Genomic DNA, 10,158 nt, shown 5'->3' with positions numbered 1-10,158 from the left:
TGAAGTGCCGGCTGCGCTATGGGAACGTGGGACCAAAGGTACAGTAGATGTAACTGATACGGTAGGACCAGGGTCTGTGAATTTTAGTCTTTGGAGCCTGGTAGCACATGCGGTTCTGAGTGGGGCGCGGTGGGGAACGTGGTCGCTGAGGCAGGAGACACCGTGACTAAATATTTTGACGGCAGTCAGTCAGTTGTAGGGCATGATGAGATGTCAGAGTAACTTCTTTATATACAAACATAATCTGGTTTTCAAAATAACAAACCTTTGAACAGAATGGAAACATAATGTGAATATAACTTTATTTACTCTGTTATGGAACAGCTAAATTTCTTGGTAGTGGGAGACACAATGCAAACAACTACTGATTTCCTTGTAATAGTGAAAGTAACCTCAATGTCTAAGACAGACTCGTTTATCTGATAACTGGCCTGGAGTCATTCAGCTGCATAGCTGAGGCCTTTATCTTTTCAAGTTATTATACAAATTCTGTTCTTCAGCAGCATAAGTTGAGGCAAAGGTGTTTAATATTAGCCCAGATGTAGATGAGAACCTGCACTCTGAAAGAGATTTAGGCAGAGCTTCAATACTTTTGACCCAAATTACTGTTCAGAAAACTTCTAGTCAGAAGTCATTTAATCGTGGAGTTGCCCTGATTTACTGCTCACTAGCCTGTTTGACTCACAAATTAATACAGTAAATTCAGCTCATCGGTACCCAGGGTCACGTGTGAGCAGCGCTCGGCATCGGGGCCGTTCTCCGCTCCACCCCGGTGTCCGTCCGGCGTCAGTGCCCTGTGCCCGTGACCAGCTGCCGGTGGCTCTAACCGGGCCTGCCGCAGGGAGCACTTAGTCGTGGGCCTAACTTTATTCCTGCTGCTCGCAGGGGAGCGCTCCCTTGGCCGGTCTCCCTCATGGTTCTCTGGCGGCAGTTGCAACGAAGATATCAACACCAAACAGACTGGGGCGTTTGTTTCCACAGTCAGTCATCCAGAATCTCTGCAAATCACAAGCTTGGGTGCAAGTTAAGTAATAGGTGGTCAAAGAGGCTGTGTTGTATGCTGTGACTGCTGTTGCAAAGTTTAAAAGAAAATAGCTTGCAATGTTTGTTGAGCTGTTGATGCAAAACAAGGATAATGTCAGTAAAAAGGAACAAGGCTACTCCCAGGTTTTAGTTTCTTTTTCTTGAAACAAGGAACCCATTTCTGTGCTCGTATATCATGCCAGTTCTGGTAAGTACTGGCCTGTTGCTGGGTATGTGCAACAGTGGGAAGATAAAGGGCTCATCGGGAGGCTGCTCCAAAGCCCTGGCTTTGGTTGGCCACGCTGATAAGCACTCCTGTCCTGAGCATTCAGTGACACTCGCCCCACGGCTGGCATCACCCCACGACTGGCGTCATCCACGGCTGGCATCGCCCCACGGCTGGCATCACCCCATGGCTGGCATTGCCCACGGCTGGCATCACCCCACGGGTGGCATCACCCACGGCTGGCCTTGCCCCACGGCTGGCATCGCCCCACGGCTGGCATTGCCCACGGGTGGCATCACCCACGGCTGGCCTTGCCCCACGGCTGGCATCACCCACGGCTGGATCGCCCGTGGCTGGCGTCGCCCGTGGCTGGCGTCGCCCACGGCTGGCGTCGCCCACGGCTGGATTGCCCAAGACTGGCATCGCCTGGCCACTCGTTGTCAGGGTGTTTACAGAAGTGATATAACTACAGTTTTGCATCTTGTTACTGTAAGACCTTGGGTCAATAACTTCTCCTAAGTTCTCCTCAACAATCAGAGGAGTTGAATGGACTAAACTGTTCAAAGGTTGCTGACAGACAACTCCACCGGTTAAACTAGAGGGAGGTTTTCACAGCAGGCTTGTTATACAAGACAAACATTAGAACAAGGAAAAGTCAGTGGGGAGACTTCTGTTCAATAGATTGGGATCACGCTTTTAATTCTTGAAGTGTGGAGAAACACATCATTTGAATTTTCTTTTTTAAATTTGTTGGTATCAGGTTTTGGTGTGGAAAAAATTGTAAGCTCGTGGTTTATTTAAGATAGAGGATAGCACTCTGTGCTTCACATAGCTAAATAGATGTATATATCTGTGATCACATTCTTATGTCAGAGGTGTTACTGATTTCAATTCACTATTGCCACTGAAGGTCATTTGAGCCCTGTGTGTACTGAACAGAATCCTCAGTCAATAGCTGGATATTCTTTAAACCGTTCCTTAGCACCAGCACTTTGTAAACTTTCTTCACACGTTTCATTATGTCACAGGCGTTGCTTTTTCTTCAGAGGCACGTGAGCTTAAGAATTTGATGCTGAACAAAAACATCCCTTCTCTGGTGTTTGGCTCATTTTCAAATGTCATAAGGAAGCGATCTTTACTGCAATACTATAAAGAAAAACTGTGCACGCTATTTCTGAGAAACAAATAATAGTCACTGTGATCTTTTCTTAAGGGAAATTTTCCTATTTGTGGATAGCTTTGTGCTTTCATCTAAAGCTCTGATAAAACAACCCGAACGGGCAGCACAGGGGCTGTGAGGCTTAGACATTCAATATAATATCCGTTCATTATGGGAGCCCTTGACCTTCAACTGTAAGAACGGGTCTCAGAGCTCTATGCTCCGCAGTGTAACGTCCCTCGGTGGCAGCCACGCCAGCGCGAGTTTGTTTGAACCGTCTGAGGGGTCTCCTTGTCGAGAGCTGTGTCCTAAAGCAGATGGTGGCACGGGCGATGGCACGGGCAATGGTGATGGCACATGGCAATGGTGATGGCACACGGCGATGGCAATGGTGATGGCAATGGTGATGGCACAGGCGATGGCACATGGCGATGGTGATGGTACGGGCGATGGCGATGGCACACGGCAATGGCTCACGGTGATGTCACACAGTGATGGCACACGGCGATGGCACACAGTGATGGTACACAGCGATGGCAATGGTGATGGTACCCAGCGATGGCTCACGGCGATGTCACACAGTGATGGTACACAGTGATGGCACACGGCGATGGCTCACGGCGATGGCAATGGTGATGGTACCCAGCGATGGCTCACGGCGATGTCACACAGTGATGGTACACAGCGATGGCTCACGGCGATGGCACACAGCGATGGCAATGGTGATGGCACACGGCGATGTCACACAGTGATGGTACCCAGTGATGGCTCACGGCGATGGCTCACGGTGATGTCACACAGTGATGGTACAAGGCGATGGCTCAGCGCCATCCTGCTGCCCGCTCACCCCGTTCCTGTCCCGCCGGCTCCTGCTGTCCCAGGCGCTCTGGTTCTTCCTGAGCACGAGCCAGCTGCTGCATCTTTCAACTTTTGTATTATTTGACTAATTTATCTTATACTTCTGTCAAGCCAGGTTTTATGAAATAGTGCTAACTGAAGTATACACTAGTCATCAAGTACTCCTTTCAGCTTGTGATTAATCAGGGCAGACACATTAACTTAAAAAAAAACCTGTTCTTTGAAGAATATTTTCTGTTTTCCTCATCATTGTGGTTGATATTTAAAAGAGAATCATAGAATCGCTTCAGTTGGAAGAGACGCTCAGGATGGTGGAGGTTCAAAGGTCTCGAAGCAGACAGAGGCAGCGCACACCTCGGGCTCGGTCCCGTGCCCGGCCAAGCCAGCGCCGTACCAAGAGCAGGTTCTGGGACCGCTGGTTACCCGTGAACTGTGGGGCCTGAGAAGTCCCCTTCCCTGTGCTGGAACTGTCGGCCTGGGTGCCTCTTGGAAAGGGTTCGCTTGGTTTTGTGTGTTCGTTTTGTCAGTAACTTCTGAGGCAGCTTTGTCTGGGTGCTTCACTGCCTCATAGAGTGTTTCCTTTCGGCTGCCACTGCACAGCACTCGGTCGGGCTGCCTCGGTACCTGTGTGCTTCCTCTGGGGGTTCAGCTCCACTGTTCAGAAACCAGGGCACTTTGTGTCCTTTTATTATTACAGCTTATTTTTTGCCTAGTCTTTTGTATCCTTCTTGAAAGAAGATTAAAAATGGTGTTTTGGTTAATATTTCCTGCCATTCTACAGAATGGATTTGAGAAGAACTGACACTAAGTTCTTGAAGCGGTTAGGTTGACTGGGCTGGTGTTGGGTAACATCACACAGGATCTGGGTTTCCTCGGGCTTACTTTCATTTTCTCAGTAGTTCTGTGGTCCACAGAGAGTCAGCTGGATCTTAGATGGCGTGGAACAAGGAACAAGGAAAACTGTTTCAAAACAAACAGAAGTTACTAGTCTGGAAAACATTAAATCATGGTGGTGGTCACACACAAGGGCCGTGTCTGCTGGAGACGCCTCCCTGGGCCTCACCCACCTGGGGACTCATCTTTTGTGCCTAAAAATGGAGTATTTTGTTTTCCACAGTTGTGCAACTACCAGGGCTACTTTCTCTTTTATTTTCTGGTTTTCCCTCTTCTTCCCAGAGGTCACCAGCGGTGTGTCAACTGCAGCGCGGAGCGCGGAGCGCAGGCACCCGCGGGGCCGGGCTCGGCTCCCTGCCGGGCCCTCTATAGCTTGTTCATTATCCTCAAACTTAATTGATAAACACAGGTGCAGGTTTTACAGCTCATGTAATAATACAAAGACTGTACACAATATGAGTCACATTTAGCATAAAAAGTAATTTGAATGAAATATATGTTTGGTTGAGAGAGAAGCAGAACCATAAACTCTTTCATCTGACAAAGGCACTTTGAAAGGAACAGTTTGGGTACCAAACTGAACCTGTTATCAGCCGATTTTATTGTACTGTAAGTTTGTGGGATTATTTTGATTTACTGGTTAGAAAGTGTTTTCAATTTAACAAGTATCTGAAAAAATCACAGATCATAATTCTGTAACTTTGCTCTATAGAACTTTATAACACTCTAAGAACGTCTGGGATTCGTAGGGACTGTCTGTGAAAAGCTGGGAGACATCAGTCTTGCCTTTACGCACTGTCACGTTCTGTCTTGGTCCGTAAGAACAAAGGGGTTCTAGATAATTACTTGTCAGGATGTTTAGTCTTCATGGGTTCTGAGCCAAAGCCTCTGAAGCCAAAGGGAAGGACTCCTGTGTGCTCCAGTGAGCGCTCACCGTTTCACGCCATTTTCACCACCTCGAATGCTCAGAGAAGGTGCCAGAGCAGGAGGCGGCCGTGCTGGGAGGGTGTCTGGGATTCACAGGTCACGGGCACCGCGCTGGGCACGGCTGCTCAAGGAGGGCGAGGCAGAAAGGATTCCCAAGTCTCTTGGACCACTAATTAGTTGCTTTCATTTCCCATGCTCATATGCTCTTTTGGAAAAGTAGCCGTGCAAAGCCATGCTGCTGTCTTCTGTGCTGAACAATTACATTTCCTTTTTCTCCTTTTCAACTTCATCAATATTAAAATCTGCAGTCTATTTAAAAATTACTCGATGGATTGCAGATCGTTAGTCTATACTGTGTTCATTTGTGTGCCAACACTGACCTGGAATACCTCTGATGAAAATGAGCAGTCATTCTCCATGCTGCATTCACCTCTGCTAATTAATCGGACTTGGGGTGGTGTGCTTTTTTGCAAAATGGTCATCGAACAGGGTAGGAGCTGATCTGAGAGAGGAACTTATTACAAAAGCCAAGAGCAAGCACGAGCTATCGGTTCGTGGTTCTTTCTGCAGAGCCACCGGCCCCCGCGTGGGCAGAGGCCGGGGTGTCCTTACGCACTTGAGAATCATCTTTCCTGGCTTGGGCGTTTTACCAAATCAGGACATCGTTAACTCTGAGGATGTGTGTCTTATCACTGGAAGTCATTTCACAACGCCAGTCATCTGTCTCCCGTACATACAGGTTTGCTTCTCCATTGGAAAAACAAAAAAGGATTTGAAAAGCAAAAACATGGGAGGAAATCGAGGAAATCAGGATCAGAGATGTTGTGTTGGATGAGGGGTTTGACACTTTGTGGAAATAACAGCAATATTGATTCTCAAAAGCCCTACCAGGAAGGTGAACAACGTGTTCTTCTGGAGAATTCTCAGGTTGTAGTTACATCTTAGAAGCTGGTACGTGAGAGAAGGAAATAACGTGGTTTGGAGCTTGTGCTGGTCAGAGCGCTGTTGTGAGCTGCTCCAACCCTGCGGACAGTGCTGTGGGGTTACAGAGAATTCCCCTCAACGTTCCCTTTTGCCAGGTCTCAGATGACTAAGCCAAAATTAATCATTATAAAAACAAGATGAGGCAAGAACATGCTTTTGAAGAAAAATGTTCCTATTCCTGTCACTGCAGCGAAGCACACGGTGTGCACCGGGTCCTCGCTGGGGCGGCCGTGCTCCCCGTGCCCCCTCCCTGCCGCAGTGCGGTGAACCGTGTGCTCCGAGAACCCTGGGCACAGGCTGGGAAGCCCAGGCTGGGTACCAGGAGACGCCTTTCCCCGCGACGCCAGAGCAGGTCGCACACGCGCTGTCAGTCCCTGCCTTGGGAGCTCTAGAGCAGCTGGACCGAGCGCTGAGCAGCCCGGTCCGAGCCCAGAGCTGCCCTGCTTGGCGCAGGGCCGGGGCCCACGGAGCCGGGCTCCCTCCCACCCTGCCTGTCCCACGGGCCTGTGCTGGGACTTGCTTTACTGACTCCATTCCAGCCCCGGGAGTCGTGCGAGGATGGATTGTCGGCCACTGAAAACCGAGACGGTGCAGAGCGGGTCTGGGCGTCAGTTTCCAGGATACAGGCTCATCTGTTGGCTTAGCGATAGCAGAGGACCACAGTCAGGTGGCACAAAAGGTGGATCAGCAATGTGATCAGCAGAACGAGACCGAGCGTTTATGTGTGGGAAATGTTCGTTTGGCTGTTTCCTTCTTGATCTACTCACGCGTTTAATCCCTTTTCTTGTTAAACAGATAAGCAGGCTGGACAGTATTGACACAGAGCTATTGGACAGCTTTTGAGAAAAGCTTCCTGCTGGTCATTTAGGAGAAATCAATCAGGGAGAGGAAAGAGACCTGGGTAGAAGAATGACCAGACAGAAAGACAGACATGGTAAATATGCAGATCAGGTAGCTCAAAACACTTCATTTTTATTTGACGCGGACTGTTTAATGTACTCATTGTAAGGTTTTTGGAGAAAATGACCAAGATGGCCAATGATTCCTTCTCAGTGTTAAGCAGATCAACTGCTGCAAACGTTGTAAAGAATTCAGCAGGAGGGTGCCCCCGTTTTGATAATGGGTTGATGTGGATTCGTTTTAGCATTCTGCAGTCAACCAACTTCACGGGCTTTTTATGGAAGGAGAATGAGTTGCAATTGCTTCATAAAGAAAGCATATGACTTAATGGCAGTAGATAAGGAAGCAGTACACTTCCAGAAGACAACGTGGTTTATGAGTATGCTCCTATTTTCTCCTGGTCTTGTCCCCTTGGAATTCAGCTTCACGGTTGTCTCCCAGTGAGGAAACAGAGAACTGGGTGCTGATCCATCCTTCTCTGGACGTCCCAAGCGGTCCCTGTTCCTCAGAGCCAGAGTTTCTGGGCTGGAATCGGGGAATGCAAACACTGGCTCTGCGAATGAGACTCAACCAGTGGCTCAGCTTGTGCCCAGGACCAGTTTCTGTTGAGCCAGGTCGCAGGGATGCCGGCGGTGTCTGCTGAGAGCGTGCACGCAGCACACGGCGCCGCCGGGTCCGGAACGCGCTCACACGGGGGTGAGTCGAGTAAGGCGAGAGAAGAGCGAGAAGCGGCCACTGGGGCCAGCGCAGGAGCACGAGCAGAACCCGAGTCGCACACGGCCAAGGTGCCGTGGGGAAGGCGGCAGGAGGATGAGGAGGCTTTGGCAGAGAAAACAGGCCCCAGCACCGGCCCCAGGGGAGGGAGAAAGAGAAATCACCATCAGCAGAGTTGTTGCCTTTGCTCGCAGTCTGCAGTAATCAAGGGAATGATAATGGAAATATTTTGCTGTGAGGGGAAAAAAAAGAAAGGACTTTAAAGCATGTTTATCAATTATTTCCTGATGCAGTTAAGATCACTTATATTTTCTCTAGTGATTTAACTTCCTACTTCCTTAATCCAGGATGGAACACTGTTCTTTCTGTCTGCATCTGGGGTTGTCCTGAGTATGTATTACCCGGTTTAGTGTTAAGCAAAAATGTGATTTTCGTTAGTTTAATATTATGCCTACATGCTTCCAGAACAGCGCCCAGCAGAAACAGGCCGCAGTAGCTGCATTCTTGGTGGACTTCCCAATAGACGTAATGACAACCTTTTCAGAGCTCATTGAACTCTGAAGAAAGAGTCTCTGTTTGTATCTCATGCGAAGTCTGGACTGTATTTTGTGATTACGCAAAGGCTAATGGGAACTTGTGAAACCAGTCGTATAGGAGAAAGATGTAAAAGGCAAGAAAAAAAATTCTGCGGTTCACTGTTATTTCTCAAGCAAAAAAAAACCCTTTTTAGACATGATAATCTCAGTGTCATCTTTGTCACATTCAGCTGTGACAAGCACGAGCTACAGGACCAGCACTGACAGACACCATTCTATACATTTTTCCTGTCCACGTGCCAGTTTTTCCTTATCAGCAGTGGCACCTTCACGGGGCTCCCTGCGGTGGAATTCGGGCAGCGCAGGGCACGCGGCGCGCCCGGCCCGGCGCTGCTTCACCGCTGCGCTGCGTGTGCGGGGGTTTCACCGCTGCGCTGTGTGTGCGGGGGTTTCAGTGTTGTGCTGTATGTGCGGGGGTTCCACCGGTGTGCTGTGCGTGCGGGGGTTCCACCGGTGCGCTGTGTCTGCGGGGGTTTCACCGCTGCGCTGTGTGTGGGGGGGTTTCAGCATTGTGCTGTATGTGCGGGGGTTTCAGCATTGTGCTGTATGTGCGGGGGTTCCACCGCTGTGCTGCGTGTGCGGGGGTTTCAGCATTGCACTGTATGTGCGGGGGTTTCACCGGTGCACTGTGCGTGCGGGGGTTCCACCGCTGCGCTGTGCGTGCGGGGGTTTCACTGGTGGGCTGTGCGTGCGGGGGTTCCTCTGCTGTGTGTGCGGGGGTTCCACCACTGCGCTGTGTCTGTGGGGGTTCCTCCACTGCGCTGTGTGTGCGGGGGTTCCTCCACTGCGCTGTGTCTGTGGGGGTTCCACCGCTGCGCTGTGTGTGCGGGGGTTCCTCCGCTGCGCTGTGTCTGTGGGGGTTCCTCCGCTGCGCTGTGTGTGCGGGGGTTCCTCCGCTGCGCTGTGTGTGCGGGGGTTCCTCCACTGCGCTGTGTCTGTGGGGGTTCCACCGCTGCGCTGTGTGTGCGGGGGTTCCTCCGCTGCGCTGTGTCTGTGGGGGTTCCTCCGCTGCGCTGTGTCTGTGGGGGTTCCACCGCTGCGCTGTGTCTGTGGGGGTTCCTCCGCTGCGCTGTGTCTGTGGGGGTTCCACCGCTGCGCTGTGTCTGTGGGGGTTCCACCGCTGCGCTGTGTCTGTGGGGGTTCCTCCACTGCGCTGTGTCTGTGGGGGTTCCACCGCTGCGCTGTGTCTGTGGGGGTTCCTCCGCTGCGCTGTGTCTGTGGGGGTTCCTCCGCTGCGCTGTGTCTGCGGTGGCCGTGTGGCTGTTTCACCGCTGCCCTGCGGCGCGGGGCCGAGCGCCGGCGGTGAGTCAGCCCCAGGCCCGGTGCGGTGCAGACAACGTGCGCCGCGGCACGCGCGGCTGGGCCGGCGCTGGGCCGGCTGCCGGTCCCTCCTGCAGTTCCCCGGCGGTGGCTGCGATGTGCACAAACGGGAATTTTGGAAAGGGTGGCTGCCGGGGGGGTTGTTATGACTGCATTTTGGAGCCTGGCCTGGCTCTCGCAGCCAGCAGACAGGAAGGGATGGGTTTACCGGCACAGCGCTGTCAATTTAACACTCTCCTTAACTTTCAGTTTCATCCCCGGATGTTCACATCACCAAATTTTCCGCCCTGCCCCAGCATCATCTGACGCGCAGCCCTGCACTGCCCGGGTCAGGAGATGGCAAACGGAACGTTGCACTTCTCATCCTCAACTGCTGCTTTTTAATGCCTTCAATCCGCAGAAACTTAAGAGTAGTCCAGACAGTGGATTTGGGATCCTACTTGTATTTACACATTTTAAAGTGCCTAGACCTGAGTCTTTCAATTCGCTTTTGATTAAACGTTATCCCCACTATGAAGAACATTTCAAAATAACAAAGATGCCAGTGAAGAAGGTGC

Source organism: Streptopelia decaocto (genome assembly GCF_964273445.1).
Source record: "Streptopelia decaocto genome assembly, chromosome: 18".
Taxonomy (NCBI): Eukaryota; Metazoa; Chordata; class Aves; order Columbiformes; family Columbidae; genus Streptopelia; species Streptopelia decaocto.
Note: the sequence above shows the minus strand (reverse complement) of the source record.